This window comes from Phalacrocorax aristotelis, chromosome 1, assembly GCF_949628215.1.
Source record: "Phalacrocorax aristotelis chromosome 1, bGulAri2.1, whole genome shotgun sequence".
Classification (NCBI taxonomy): domain Eukaryota; kingdom Metazoa; phylum Chordata; class Aves; order Suliformes; family Phalacrocoracidae; genus Phalacrocorax; species Phalacrocorax aristotelis.
In genome coordinates, this window is record NC_134276.1 from 21,353,652 (window position 1) to 21,367,519 (window position 13,868).

Sequence of the window (13,868 nt, forward strand, 5' to 3'; positions counted from 1 at the left end):
GAAGGCAGGCAGGAGGTGACAGAGTAGTGTCAGGGCTCGGCTGTGGCAACGTGCTGGGCTTACATCTGTAGTCTAACATTTAAAGGTAGCCCTTATGACTTTTTAACATACCCTGGGGGCTACCTGTTGGAGATCAAGGACCTGCAATCAGTTCCCTGCTTGCTGCTCTTTCCTCTTCATTTCACCTAAGCTCTCCAGTGGAGAGTCAGCCTTTATGTTTAAAGATGAATCTAGAAAGACCGCTCTTGGATTTTTAAAAATTAAAGGCTGCATTAACAAAGCCAAGTTAGAGAAAGTTGTTTCTTATGTCAAGCTGTTCTTTTAATTTCATGGGAGAAGGAGAGTGAACAACAACAATTACATTTTCATTGCTTTGACGAGTGACTAGAGCTTTAACATCAGCTTTGCTGATTATATCCCTGACAGGAACTTTGGCCTCTGGTGATAATGCCTCATGGTATCTATGCTTTAGCTGCAGATAGTGCCAGAGGACACACACTGGCTCTAGCCAGCCATGAACTAGTGAAACTACAGGTGAGGTAACCCAGAGAAGAAAAACCTTCTATTTCATAGGTATTAAAATTTGGGCAGAAGAAAAAGCTGAAGAATGTTGTGTCCCAACTCTCCCTGCTCCTAACTGTGTGATAATTACTGCAGAAAATATTTATTGCAATTGCTTTTCAAATTTGTTGAAGCCAGGATGATCTCAAAGAAATATGTCGAGATGGTTTTGTTTATTACAAGGCAAATGACCTTAACACGCTAATAAAATGAAGCTGTAACTTTCAGCATTGTTATAACGCTGAATCAAGTTACACAGGAAAACTACACCCTTAGTAACTTTTTCATACTACTGTACCTCTATTTGAAATATTACATGATGTGGGAGTGTACCAAAAGAAAACAAATTCCAGAAAAACGGTGTTGTATTGATGTGAGAGCTGATGGGAATAAATAAATTATCAGGTTCTGAATATATTTGGAATGCCATAATGCACTTGGAACTACATTTGTGGAAAAAGGAATGCATAAAGCAGTGTAAAGCCAGGTTAAAGTCTTGTTCAACATACAGTTTGATACATCTCCATCTTTGAGAACCATAGCTAAAAGAAAGTATGAAATGAGTCATTCACAGGAATTATTAGTACACTTGGGTTTTAGTTCATATGTATTCTTGTGAAACATCAAGGTTTCCAGTGCAGTAAAAAGTGGTGAGAAACTGCCATTCATCTCCAGGTTCCAGAGTGCCATGCCAAAATTATAAAAGGAATAGGCTGGCCAAAAAAAAAAAAAAAAAAAGAAAGCGAACAAAAAAAATAAAAAAGGATGTAACATTTGTGTAGAAAGTGATCCGTGTTCTTAAGTTGTGAAATATTTTGTGTTTTATTAGCACCACAACTTTAAAGTGACAGACTGCCAAGTAAAGAGAGCAGTTATAGTCTGATACTGTGATGTGAGCCATTACGCAGCGATGTCTTCAAAAAATACAATTCCTTTGGTTTAGCTTATGCTATGGGAGGTTGCACAAAGTACAAAGTAGATGGGTGAGTTGCAAAAAAACAAATTTATAATACAAATAACACATAATTTTATTTTAATCAAAGATTGTAAATACACACAGAGCAGACTAATAAAGGACATTCTGCAACCACTGAGTATAGATTTCTCTAGGAACTTTTTGCAGCTTTGCTGTTTTTAACTTATACCAAAGAACCATGCATAGAACTGCTGTCAGCCTTTTAACCATGTTTCATTTCACTAAGCAGATATCAAAGATTAGGCTCTGTGCCTCTCCCCAGATAGGTAGCAATTTAAGAGGCTGTAATTCACGTGCTCCAGGGCATCTGCCTAATTCTTCTACTTATATAAGGAGAGGCTCTAAAGCACTGTAATCATCAGGGTCTTCATTCAGAGAACTGGGGTTTGAATTACAGTGAACACTGGATGGAGGAGTGGGATCATGCAGAACTGTAGGTTAAAGCACAGTTGTGCAGAAGTATGGCAGCATCCTGAACACTTGCATTAGAGCAGAGCGAGCATGTACTCATTTTGGAGCTGACACACAGACTGTCCTGGGCCAGGCAATAAAAATCTGACCTTGCTGCTGAGCAGGGGCAACACGTCCTGTCTCCTCCTCCTTGCTGATCAGATGTGTGAGCCAGGTATTAGCCTAAGTTAGAGACTGACACAGAAGTCTCTTAACCAGTCAAGGTCTTGTCTCTGAGCATGCTGCCAATGCCAAATCCACCCTGCTCCTGGGCCAACACCTCACTTGTGAGGTTGCAAAGTCTGAGGTCTCTTCAGGCCCACAGATGACAGCCTCCTCATACTCAAACATATTTTTAATTTATTTTTTTTTTTGTCCAGGCATAATACTTGCACATGAGAAGGATTTTTCACAGCCTTTCAGACATAGTATTTTTGCAACATGACAAGAGTGTATGAGATGTGTCTGAGGAGTTGGTCTGAGGGTGTTTTTTAAACTACAAGGTCTTCTGGGGCAGTGTCTAAGGACACTGCTGTGGTTTAGCCGGCAACTCAGCCGCACACAGCCACTCGCTCAGTCCCCCACCAGCGGGATGGGGGAGAGAATCAGAAGGGTAAAACTGAGAAAGCTCATGGGTTGAGATAAGAACAGCTTAATAATTAAAATAAAACAATAACAACAACAACAATGATGCAATGAAAAGGAAAATAATGAGAGAGGCGAAACCTGGGGTGGGGGAGGGGAAGGGGAACGAACAACCAACACAATCCACACATGATGCAGCCACTCACCACCCAACACTGCCAGACCCTGAGCCACAACCCCTGACACACACACCCCAAATGCCCCCATTAATGTACTCGTCATGGCGTCACATGGCATGGAGTGACCATCCCATTGGCCAGGCGGGGTCAGCTGTCTTGGTTGTGGCCCCGCCCCTCCCGGCCTCTTGCCCATGTGGCAGAGCGCGGGAAGCTGGAAAGGTCCCCGACCACTACAGGCACTACTTATCGACCCTGAGCCGCTGCTTAACAGCAACTAAAGCATCAAAGTGCAATCGGCACTTTACCAGCTACAGGGGAGAGAATTAACTCTATTCTAGCCAAAATCAGCACAGACACTTACAGGTAAGTTAGCCAAACCTAGCTTAGTTTCATCCATGCTGTGAGATACATGTGATAGTATATTAAACACTCCTTCAATAAACAGCTCCTGAAAAAAGCCCTGGGCTTTTTGTCTGGGAGAATCAGTGTGTATGGTCCAAAACAATCACAGAGAGAGCCAGCAGCTCTGCAGCACCATGTCAGTTCTCTCCTGCTTTATTTCATCCAGTAATGTACACGCCACCATAGCCTACTAGGTGGTTTCTATTATAATTGCCAGGTACTTGTGATAATATAGAGAAAAGTACATTGATTACTAGGAAATTAAATTAAAATTTTAACTGTTTTTTTTCAAATATTTTCAGTGCAGGCTTTCAACTTGCAGCAAAAGTATGTAATCTTTTTCAAATTTTGTTTGTAACTGGATTTGGTAGAAATATGACCATCTTGAATGATTTTTAATCTTTTTCAACCACATCTTCCATTATAAAAGTGAAGACATTTAAAACATAGGTCAGAGGCTCTGGTGGGTCTGGATCCTCATGAATCCATCACTATGGAAATAAAAAAGAAGTTAAAATACTGGGGTGGTGAAATATGTTTAGTTACTATAGAGCCTGAGTCTGCTACTAACATAAATAAGGAAATAATTTCTAAGGTAAGGCTGCCACTTGAAATTTAATTCCCTATTCATGAAATGTGGCAGTAGATACAAGTTTCAGTTCTGCACTGTGAATCATTGAACACATGGATTTGCAAGGCTATCACACGCTGCTATTCATGCACGAAATTCACCCTTCCCTCTGGACAAACACCCTGGTAGTACACAGTCACAATTGGTTGGTGCCTGTTGTGCTTTGGCTTGAACTCTGAATTTCATTTTGTGGCTTTCTCAGTCACTTGATTTTATTTGAACATCATTTTTCTGTTTCTTAATTGACTTCACATTTAATGGCAAAACTTAAAAGAAAATGAGAGAGATGGGACTAAGCTATTATCATACTTCCGTATCAGAGGCCCTTTCAGGCACATTATCACATCAGTAGAGCTGCTGAAATCTGGTGGTGTCATTAAGCACAAAATGTATGAAGCTCTGTTGTGCTATTATAAATCTGCATCTTATTTAATTAAAATCTTAAAACTGTAACATCACTATTTGCCAGACATGACAACAAGACCATGATAGCAATTCATTTATAAAACTTGTGCAGGTGAAGATCCTCAGCAAAACTGAGAATGTAGGAAAACAGAAAGATGTTTATCTCCATTTACAGCCTAGTTATTTCCAGAAAAAGGACTGCTTTTCTCTGGACTTTCTGGCTTGCGAGAAGCCATTTGACATTTTTAGATATCTCTTATTTTCTGTTTGCCATTTACAGGCATCACTTATTTTTTGTGATGAGCAATCACAGATGAGACTGAATACTTACTCCTGACCTGAAAATGTAAGGTTGTGCTATCAAAATAGCACTGTTTTCCTGAGTGCATTTCCTTGGCTATGAATTAATAAACCTGTGTTCTTTCTTATTCACTTATTTCCAAAGTCCAAGGGAAGTTATCTGATCTTTACACAAAGTGCCTTTGCATTGGAGAGTTTCCAGAGCAAATACCAAAGTGATCAGAGCATTTGAAAACATGATGGATGCATGCACCTTGCAAGAATTAGGATTATTTAGTCTAGAAAAGAAAAGGCTGAGAGGAGACATGATAAAAGTCTTTAAGTATGTAAACACTTGCTGGAAATAGGAAATAAATAAACTATTCTTTATGTCAACTGAGGATACAACAAGGAGCAATGGGCTTAAACTTTGACAAGAGAGATTTAGGTTAAATGTTAGGAAAAGCTTCCTAACAACAAGGAAAGGCTAGTAATGGACAAGATTGCCTGAGGAGGAAGAGTCTCTATTAACAGAAGGTTTTTGAATGGCCTGATCAAATATCTCCCAGGGATGACTGATGTTTAACTGACCTCCTTGGGCACCAAGATGGGTTAGATGTTTCTTCATGTCCTTTCTGGCTGCACTTTCTGTGATTCTATAGAGAAAAAGAGAGTAAATACTTTTAGTAAGCTTAATCAATTAACTGGAGGAAGATATCTGTGATGTATACTGTTGAACCTGGTTTAATACCAGCAAGCTGAAACAGTCATGCAGTTGCATGAACCTTTTTCTGTTCTTGTTTCCTTTATGTTCTTGACTCAGGCTATTGGTGTGCCTCTAATCAAGCTGTTAATGATCCACAGTGCCTGTTCTGCTCTTTATGGCACATTCCTTTTGGAACTGCATTAAGTTTTGCACTTAACACTGGCTTTCTAGTATCAAAATTAAATACTCTTACATCTTTCATATTTTTGATATTGTGTTTAATTAAACTACTTTTTATTCATTCATTTCAAAGCCCAAATGCAATTTTAAAAGAGAAGATTTTTTTCATGGTACTTTGTTATCAGTGTCTCCTAGCAACACAACATCTTCTCGAACAGATCCTGATCATCTCCACAAAATCCACATCATCTCTGGAGTTATACTTAACGTTTCTGAAAAAAAAGTGAAAGTTACTTCCTCATTCCCTCCACTAACTCCAATCTTCTAGAAATGTGAAGTTTAAATCATACACAAAATAAAAAAGTAGCTTGTGGATCCTTCGATAAAAGGGAATTTAAAGAAGCATTCCTGTCCACAAACTGAAAATTTTACTTTATCAGGCTATATCTCAACCACTCATAACACCAAACAGGAATGCCCACAAACTGTAGGGACCTGTGAAAAATGGAACTGAAATTAAAAAGAGGGATTAGAGCCTGGGGATTAAAATCTTATAGTAAATCATACAGCATGACATATAGAACTGTGGAGCATCAGGCTGCTGTGAGGATGCACAGTTCACCAGCCAAGAGCTAGAGGCTGGTTCTCCAGTCACAGGAAACAGGAACATTCATTATTATTCAGTGGTCTTTGCAGTCCAGGGCTCCTCTGCAAGCTATACTTCGGGGGTGCACTCTGTTAAGGAATGCACCCACAGGTGCAAAGTGGGTTTGGTGATGCAGACATCTGTAAGGAGGACTAATGGACTAAAGTACACGAAACAGTTTGCCACCTAAAGCTGGCAATAACTGGCAGGCCTTCCTTTATTTCTCTTCAGCAGACACATTTGTAGTTACCACTCTTTGAGGCTGAGAAAATTGAAAAGAAGCAGAGGAGACTAGCTGCGACACTGGATGAGGTCAGTCAGAAGCAGAACCAGTACTGTTGTCCATGACAAGGATGGTTCAATGCCAAGTGTAATAAGACTAGGCTGAGGAATGATTCCTGCTGTTCTCCAAAGATGGTCTCAGTAGAAAGAGCGTTTGGACTGGGAGCAGGACTGACAGCTGCACTGAAAGTCCTTGAGGCCTCCTGCTTTACCTCCTGTGATACCTTTTGTCCAGCAAAAGCAGGCACCATGATCACCATTGGTAAGGGGAAACCACCAGGGACCACAGGATGGAGCTTTGCCTGCACAGTTATTGAATGCACACTGCAGGCACACATTGCACTGTGTGTGGATCATGTGTTTTGTGCTAGAGAGGCCTGTGAATAGGCACAAAGGCTTGTGGATGTAGGTGCTAGCATTCACTCAAGGTGCTGGGTAGTGTGTCTTCTACTTAGAGGTGGTGCTGGTCCTCAGTACCAACAGCTCAGCACCATTTCGTTCATGGGCCAGGGACTGCTTCTGGGGCTGATGCTTTTGGCAATGTCAATATGGCCGTTCTCACCCTAGCTTACACAGAATGGGCTAACTGGCCCACAAACCAGTCCAAAAATTACCTTTTCTCAGGTTTTAGAGAAGGATTACAACAGATAAGGAAGAGCTTTGTGTAGAAGGGGAGTGGGCAAACTAAGTTTACAACCAGCAGCACTTGGGAAGTCTGGGAGATTTTCTAGATTAAGGAATCCGGGCAATAACTTCAACCAAAAAATGACAAGATAAATACATGCAGCAAGATTTGTATGGTTAGGAAATATCATTTCTCTGAGCATCAAATGCAAATGGAAAACAATAGGCAAAACTTTACTACATGGAATTTTGTCTATTGTTTTCCAACCCTTTCGGCTGGCGAGGCGTATGACATCCATGGCCATAGTTCTGGAGAACTTTGCAACAGCTGAATATGGATGTCATGACTGCAAACTTGTCTTCCCTGTCATGTTGCTGCTGAAGAACAGAGATATTTGTAGCCATCACACCTGCTGATTGCCATTAAAAGATTCCAAACATTTGGACCAAGGAAAGTTTACTAACGCTGAATAAGTATGTTTCAATCATCAGTGCTGGAAATCTCTTGCAAGTTTAAAGAAAGCTGTCATAACACAGTAGATAGACACTGGAAGTAAGAGTAACTCATGTGCCTCATCTGCCCTGAGGCTCTTTCTTTCGTTTCCAGTGAACGTCACACTTCAAACATTTTTAAAGCATGAAGTACACTTCAGCGTATTCTGTAGGAACACACTGGGAACTGGAATTCAGCCTATCCTGTGGATTGTGTGGCAAATATATTCATAACTGAATACTTCTTTCTCTGTGTGTTGATTTTTACAGCTTCTTACTAAAACAAACAAATGGTACAAATGGTACTTAATTATAGTTACAATATGTTACTAATATTCAGGCGTCTATGGTTTCAGTCATGGTTTAATTGCTGTTGTTTGGAAAGCTCCTCTTCAGAGGTGTTTAGAATAGCCACGTTTTACTGCAGTAAAATATATCTTTATTTCAACTTCGTACTTATTTGAGTAAATCTTAGATAAACTGAAGTAGATTAATTTTTTTTCTATCAGCATGTTCCCTAATAGTGTTAATGCACAGAGTGCCTGATGTAAATTTGGAAGTTTCCTATTGCCTTATTAGTCAGAGAAAATTGCTGCTGTATGAGTGCCATCCTTGCAGCAAGCCCTGCCACATACCCCTCAGTTTGTGTTGTACACTGTTAATGTAAGTCTTCACAATGTTTCTGCCTGTCAGTGGGTCTGAGCAGTATGTGCTACAGTAAATTAGTTCCTTGGGTTGCCCACATTACCCTGGTGGCTTCCTTCATCAGCCGCCAGAGTAGGGAGAGTACAGGGGAGGACTGAGCACACCTTGCCTTCTCTCCTGCAGGACAGCCAGGTCTACATTTTACCTCCCAGACTGCTGCACAGAATACTGAGCACTGCATTACAGACGTCGTTTAAACTGTGGTGAGGTTTACTCCCATGCAGAGAATCCTCCTCAGGAGCTCTTTTCACCTTTTGAGAAATCCACAATTCAGACAGAGTTGACCTGAGCTTCCTGCTCAGGAAATAAATTTGAAATTAAATAACAGATGCCAGGCAGAGAAACTGGAATCAAAGACCTATTACTTTATCTGATGACAAGACAATTTGAGACATTGACAGAAAAAAAAAAAACCCAAACTGTTATTTCAAAGGGTTTTTTTTCTGGTTCTAGGTGTTTTCGTTTGTTTCTGCTCTTTATTTACTTGTGGGTTTTTCCCTCTCAGGTATTCACTGTGCATGTTCATATAAGAAGTCAAAGAAATAGAACTGTTAAATCATCCAATCCATCCCATTCAGAGGTCAAACCTGGCACTATACCATCAGGAGACAATGCCTATCACTCAGTGAAAGGCAGACAAGCAAAGTAACATCCTCCAGGCAGTCTTTGCTCCTTCAGTCAGAGGGCAGCTGTTGCATCGAGCAGGGAAGGGCAACCTGCTTCTTCTCACAGCCTCCACTTCATCTGTAATTGGGAATCCTCAGGGTTTGCCGCACAGTCATTGCTGCAACTTGCCATGCTTTCTGAACAGTCATGATTACTCTCTTCTGTAAGGCAGAACATGCATTTTTAATTCCTCACTTTTCCCCAAAGAACTGAAGTAGAATGAGAAACTTCCTGTTAACACAACCAAGTGATGGTCCAGGCTCTGTGCCTATTATAATTCCCCTGTTCCAGGGGATTAATGACTAACAATTTAGTTGTTAATGTTGACAGTAGCCTGGCACTCGCCTTGCATCATGAAGGAAATGCCATTTCTGAAGGGTTTCTGAAGAAGCTGTCACAGACTATTAAGTGAATGTGAAGTTTTCCTTGTGCATGTGTGCAGCCAATAGTGCCTCTTTTTCCTTCCCTAATGCTGACACGCAAGTGTCTCCCAAGTCATGTCCTTGTCCAGCTCCTGCCCAATGCACACACAAATGCCATGTCAGCAGGGCTTGTCCACTGAGCCTGTAATCCCCGACACCTCTTCAAGCAAACTTCATTCTAATGCTTCTCAGTTCCACATCTGCATCTGAATTTTTTGGTGCAGAGACCTCCTAACAACCCTTTTTTTTTAATGCTTTCAACCTCATCCTGATCCTATGGAGCTGACTGAAAAAAATCCACTTGACTTTCTCTGTAAGGATGACGGCATGGAGAAAGGAAGAAGATATAAGATTTACATAAAGAAATCACTTATTTTAAATCCAGTTATAAGAACTATGATTGTATCCATCTACTGCTTCTGTTATTTCTGTAGCATTTATGCTGTGGCTATGTCAATGGGTTAATGCCTGGCAAGAGCAGTGTCTGGTCATTAAAAAGCTGCAGACTCACACCTTTACATCTAAAAATTATTGAGTCCCATTTCAAAGGTGACAAATTTACCTTAGGTGAGGCAGGGCTACATTTGTCAAGCTTTCAAACACCTGTCTTGCAGTGTGCAGCCAGCTCACTTAGTACATAACAGAATCACAGAAAGGTAGGGGTTGGAAGGGACCACTGGAGATCATCTTGTCCAAACCCCCTGCTTGAGCAGGGACACCCAAAACAGGGGCCACAGGAACACGTCCAGGCAAGTTTTGAATGTCTCCAGGGAAGGAGACTCCACAACCTCCCTGGGCATCCTGTTCCACTGCTCTGGCACCCTCACAGGAAAGAAGTTGTTTCTCATATTGAGGTGGAACTTCCTGTGTTCCAATTTGTGCCCATTGCCCCTTGTCCTGTCATTGGGCACTGTTGAAAAGAGCCTAGTCCCATCATCCTGACACCCTCCCTTTAGATATTTGTAGGTATTGATGAGATCCCTGGTCAGTCTTCTCTTCCCCAGGCTGAACAAACCCAAGTCTCAGCCTTTCCTCATAAGAGACATGCTCCAGCATCCTGATCATCCTGATCATCTTGGTAGCTCTCCGCTGGACTCACTCAAGCAGTTCCACATCCTTCTTAAACTGGGATATGATTGCCCCTATTCAGTTTACTCCAGGTTTCTGCCTTCAACTTTCTTCTGTTCCTGTGCTTTTAGCCTTAGGCAGCAAGCAAGATTAGACCCAATGTGCTGGGTGATGTATAAGACATGGGCCATCATCCAAATATAAAATGTACATAGCATGTGTGTGAAAAAAATCAGAAGTTGTGGGGAGGAAGGGCCACGGTAGCTGTAGGATTTTTTTTTCTTATCACTGGATCAGCTCACACTGGTTGTGCATGACTTATGCCCTTCGGCCAGGTTCTGCCTCTCATACTCATTTTAAATAGTCCCTTGCCGTGCAGTCACGGTTATTGAATAGGACTGCAGGGAAACTGAGGTGCTACCACTGCAAGGCAAGACACAAAGCAAGACAGACCAAAGAGGTGTCCTTGTTTTCCACTGTCCTTGTAGATAACTTTCCCTGTTTATACTTGGTTTATCCCTGTTTATACTTGGTTTATATCACTGGAAAAAAAAACTACAAACCACTGAGCACAAATTTAAAAGGAAAGTTGGTGTGGGTCTGTGGGCTATTTTTCTTCTAACAACAAATCAGACTTCAAAGGGTTATTTTGGGCCAAGTAAAGCTTAGGAGCTGTATTTGTTTCTCTCCAGCTAAGTCAATAGGATCTCTGCTTTGCTGTGATCAAGCCTATTTACTTGACAGTTTAGAATACACCTAGAATCAATACCTTTATTGTGTCATGTGGAAACATATATATGTATTAGATAAAGCCTTGCAGTTACAGTAACGTGAGAGACATAAACATAGTGCTTTGAACTTTTTGGGAATTGGTTTTAGAAATAATATATTTTATGTGGCAGAGACACTACCAATAACAGAGACTTAATTCAAGAAGAAGTCAGAATGGTACCTTCCTTAAATAATGAAAAAGTAAATATCATGATTCTTCCAGATGCAGTTTTAATGAGACAAGCAAGGTATTTGAGTAGCAGAGGGTGCTATTCAACCACTTAAAGCAATTATCAGCCTCCCCACAATGATCACCTACTAGTCCTGAAAATAAACCACAGTTGTATGTATCTGATCTTGTATTCAGCCAGCCTATGATAAGACTATTCCATGATTACTGTATACTTTTAGTCTTATTTTGAACAAATGCTTTCTAATTCTAGTACAAGAGTACAGTAACATTTTGACAGCGGTACTTTTTCCCAAGGCTGAGAGTTACTCGAGGGTAACAAAACTTAAAGGTCAACTTTCTATCTCACTGTGAATTTAACTTTCAGCTGTAACCAATTAATATTTAGTTTTTGTTTCTGGATGATTCCAGGTCTTACAAGGCACTGTTACCTTAGCCAGAACTATTTTGCCAAACAACAAAAGCGGAATCAGTTTCAAAAGGTACACAAGGGCTTTCCAATTGCTATGGGAGATTTTTTAACACTTGTTTGTTAAATTCAGCATTCATCAGGAGAGAAAAGTGTGGTGTCAAGTGCTCTCTGTGTGGCTGCACTCTGCGGTTTGATGCTTTCTGGAGCAGAAAGAAGCTAATTCCTGACTCACAGAGCAGTTTGCGGTGACATGTGGGCACCCACTCTAGATGGGTTTGCTCTGTAGCAAGGCACTGATTGTAGACCAATTTTAAAACCCTAAAAGGTGGGTTTCATCTCACGTACATTTATGTGATCCTGATGGACAGAGCAGAAGGGGAAAATCCCTATATGACCTTTCTTCTCCAAGAGCTCCACAGAGGAGAGGAGCCTGTGAGAGAGTTGTGCTCATCTCCCTTCTGGCAGAGAGGAGGGAAGATAAATGAATAGGTCTGAACATAGTTGTTTAGCTTGTGGTATGCTGCCACATTTTAGAGGTGTCTCTGCCAAAAAGGAAGCTATATCATAAAGTAGGAGAAAGTTTGTAATGAAAACAGTGTACAGAAATGTATGTGAACTATCTCTCTGTAAATGTGCTCCCAACATCTGCGTACAAAGACTAGAGAAAGAAGCAGAAGTCTTTGTGAGTTAAGAGCTTCAAGCAAAGGTGTAGAAAGCAATAAAGCTGTTTAAAAGTCTCTCATTAGCTAACAGAAGTTTAGTTTCTCATGCTACACACACACACTTCAGAGCTGAAGTGACAAAAACTGCTGGAACAGCTAGTGGAGCAAGCAGGGGTTAGGGGGACCTGGCAGAGTGAGGACTGCTATGAGGCAGTCAGAAAGGTAAGGAATAACTAAAGGAAAAACATAAAACTAACTTACCAGCTTGAATTAGGCCTTGCTATGCTATGAGATGTGAAAGTCTTCACCAGTCAGCAAAGGTTACTTTGGGACAGAGAAACTTCTGCCTGAGGAAACCTGCGGATCATTATTTGCATAGATAAACTTGGTTGCTAGCCAGGTTGCTAGCCAGGGCCAACCCACCACAGAAACCTACATAGTTAACTTAGACTGGCACTGTACTGCTAGATGGCTGAAGTCTGTGTGATTTGCACCCAAAACACGCTGTACGAAAGCTTCACCGTAACTCAATAGCAGCTGTTACTGAATTCTTTTGTCCACAAAGCAGTTATGGAACCCAGTATGCTGGCAAAACATATTGGGTAACTATGCAAACCATAAACAGTCTAGAAGATTAGACGAGATTAAAATTAACCAGTGGCAACTTTCTTTACCATGTTCTGTTAATGATGCAAGGGAAATAGCTAATCAAATTGCAGGTATCTTCAAAATAAAAGCAGGTGACCTGAAAATGGAAATTATAACCTTGCAAACTTTGATGGTACAATTACAGGAAAGACTGGCTCAGCCAGACTATTGATCATTAGTAGTTGAAAATGGAAACACATTTTTTGAATGCAGATGGACTTTCAGCTATGAAAAAAAATGAAACCCAATTTAAGGTCAAACTCTTGAGATGAACATCAGGATGGCAGGGACATGTTGACATGCTAGACCTGCAAAAAGCCTTTTAACAGTTTTTTTTTTCATGATTTAAAGAGCTGTATAATACTTTCAGTTTTCCATCTTTCCCAGGTTTTCTTTTTTTCAAAGGGGGGGCGGGTAATGAAGAGGTTCTGATGCAGGTTATATAATCTATAACTGTTCATTAGATGCCTTGGACCCCTGGTAAGAATACTGATATCAAATATGAATGATTCCACAGTGTATCAAGCATTGTGTACTGCATAGAGCAAAACTCAGTTCTCCCAAATTAACAGGAAAAAAAAACACCAACTCAAACAACAAAAACATGCAACCACCAAGCCCCAAGAGTAAAGAAAATAGAGGCAAAAATATATTATGCCCAGGACATACAGCAATTTCAGCAAATGTTGAAAACAATGACAGAGAAGCATAAGAAATATATAAATGACAAAAAGAACCTCAGGCAGGTGGAATGAGGAAACAGTAGATGAATTGTGGTTTAGCCCCAGTCAACATCTAAGCACCACACAGCTGCTCACTCAATCCCACCTGGTGGGACAGCTGAGTGAATCAGAAGAGTAAAAGTGAGCAAACTCATGGGTTGAGATAAAGACAGTTTAATAGGTAAAGCAAAAGCTGCGCGCAGA

The 13,868-nt window shown here is 40.7% G+C and overlaps 1 long non-coding RNA gene across 1 annotated transcript in view; it reads right to left on the reverse strand.

Annotated features, from left to right (window-relative positions):
* LOC142052067 (uncharacterized) overlaps nucleotides 1-12,877 on the reverse strand; it is a 32,811-nt gene extending 19,934 nt beyond the window's left edge. Inside the window, exons 1-2 of the long non-coding RNA XR_012658699.1 lie at nucleotides 12,556-12,877; nucleotides 5,060-5,124 (exon numbers count right to left, since the gene is read on the reverse strand). This is a non-coding gene — a long non-coding RNA (uncharacterized LOC142052067). The remainder of the gene's footprint in view (nucleotides 1-5,059; nucleotides 5,125-12,555) is intronic.
* Between the last annotated feature and the right edge of the window lie 991 nt (nucleotides 12,878-13,868).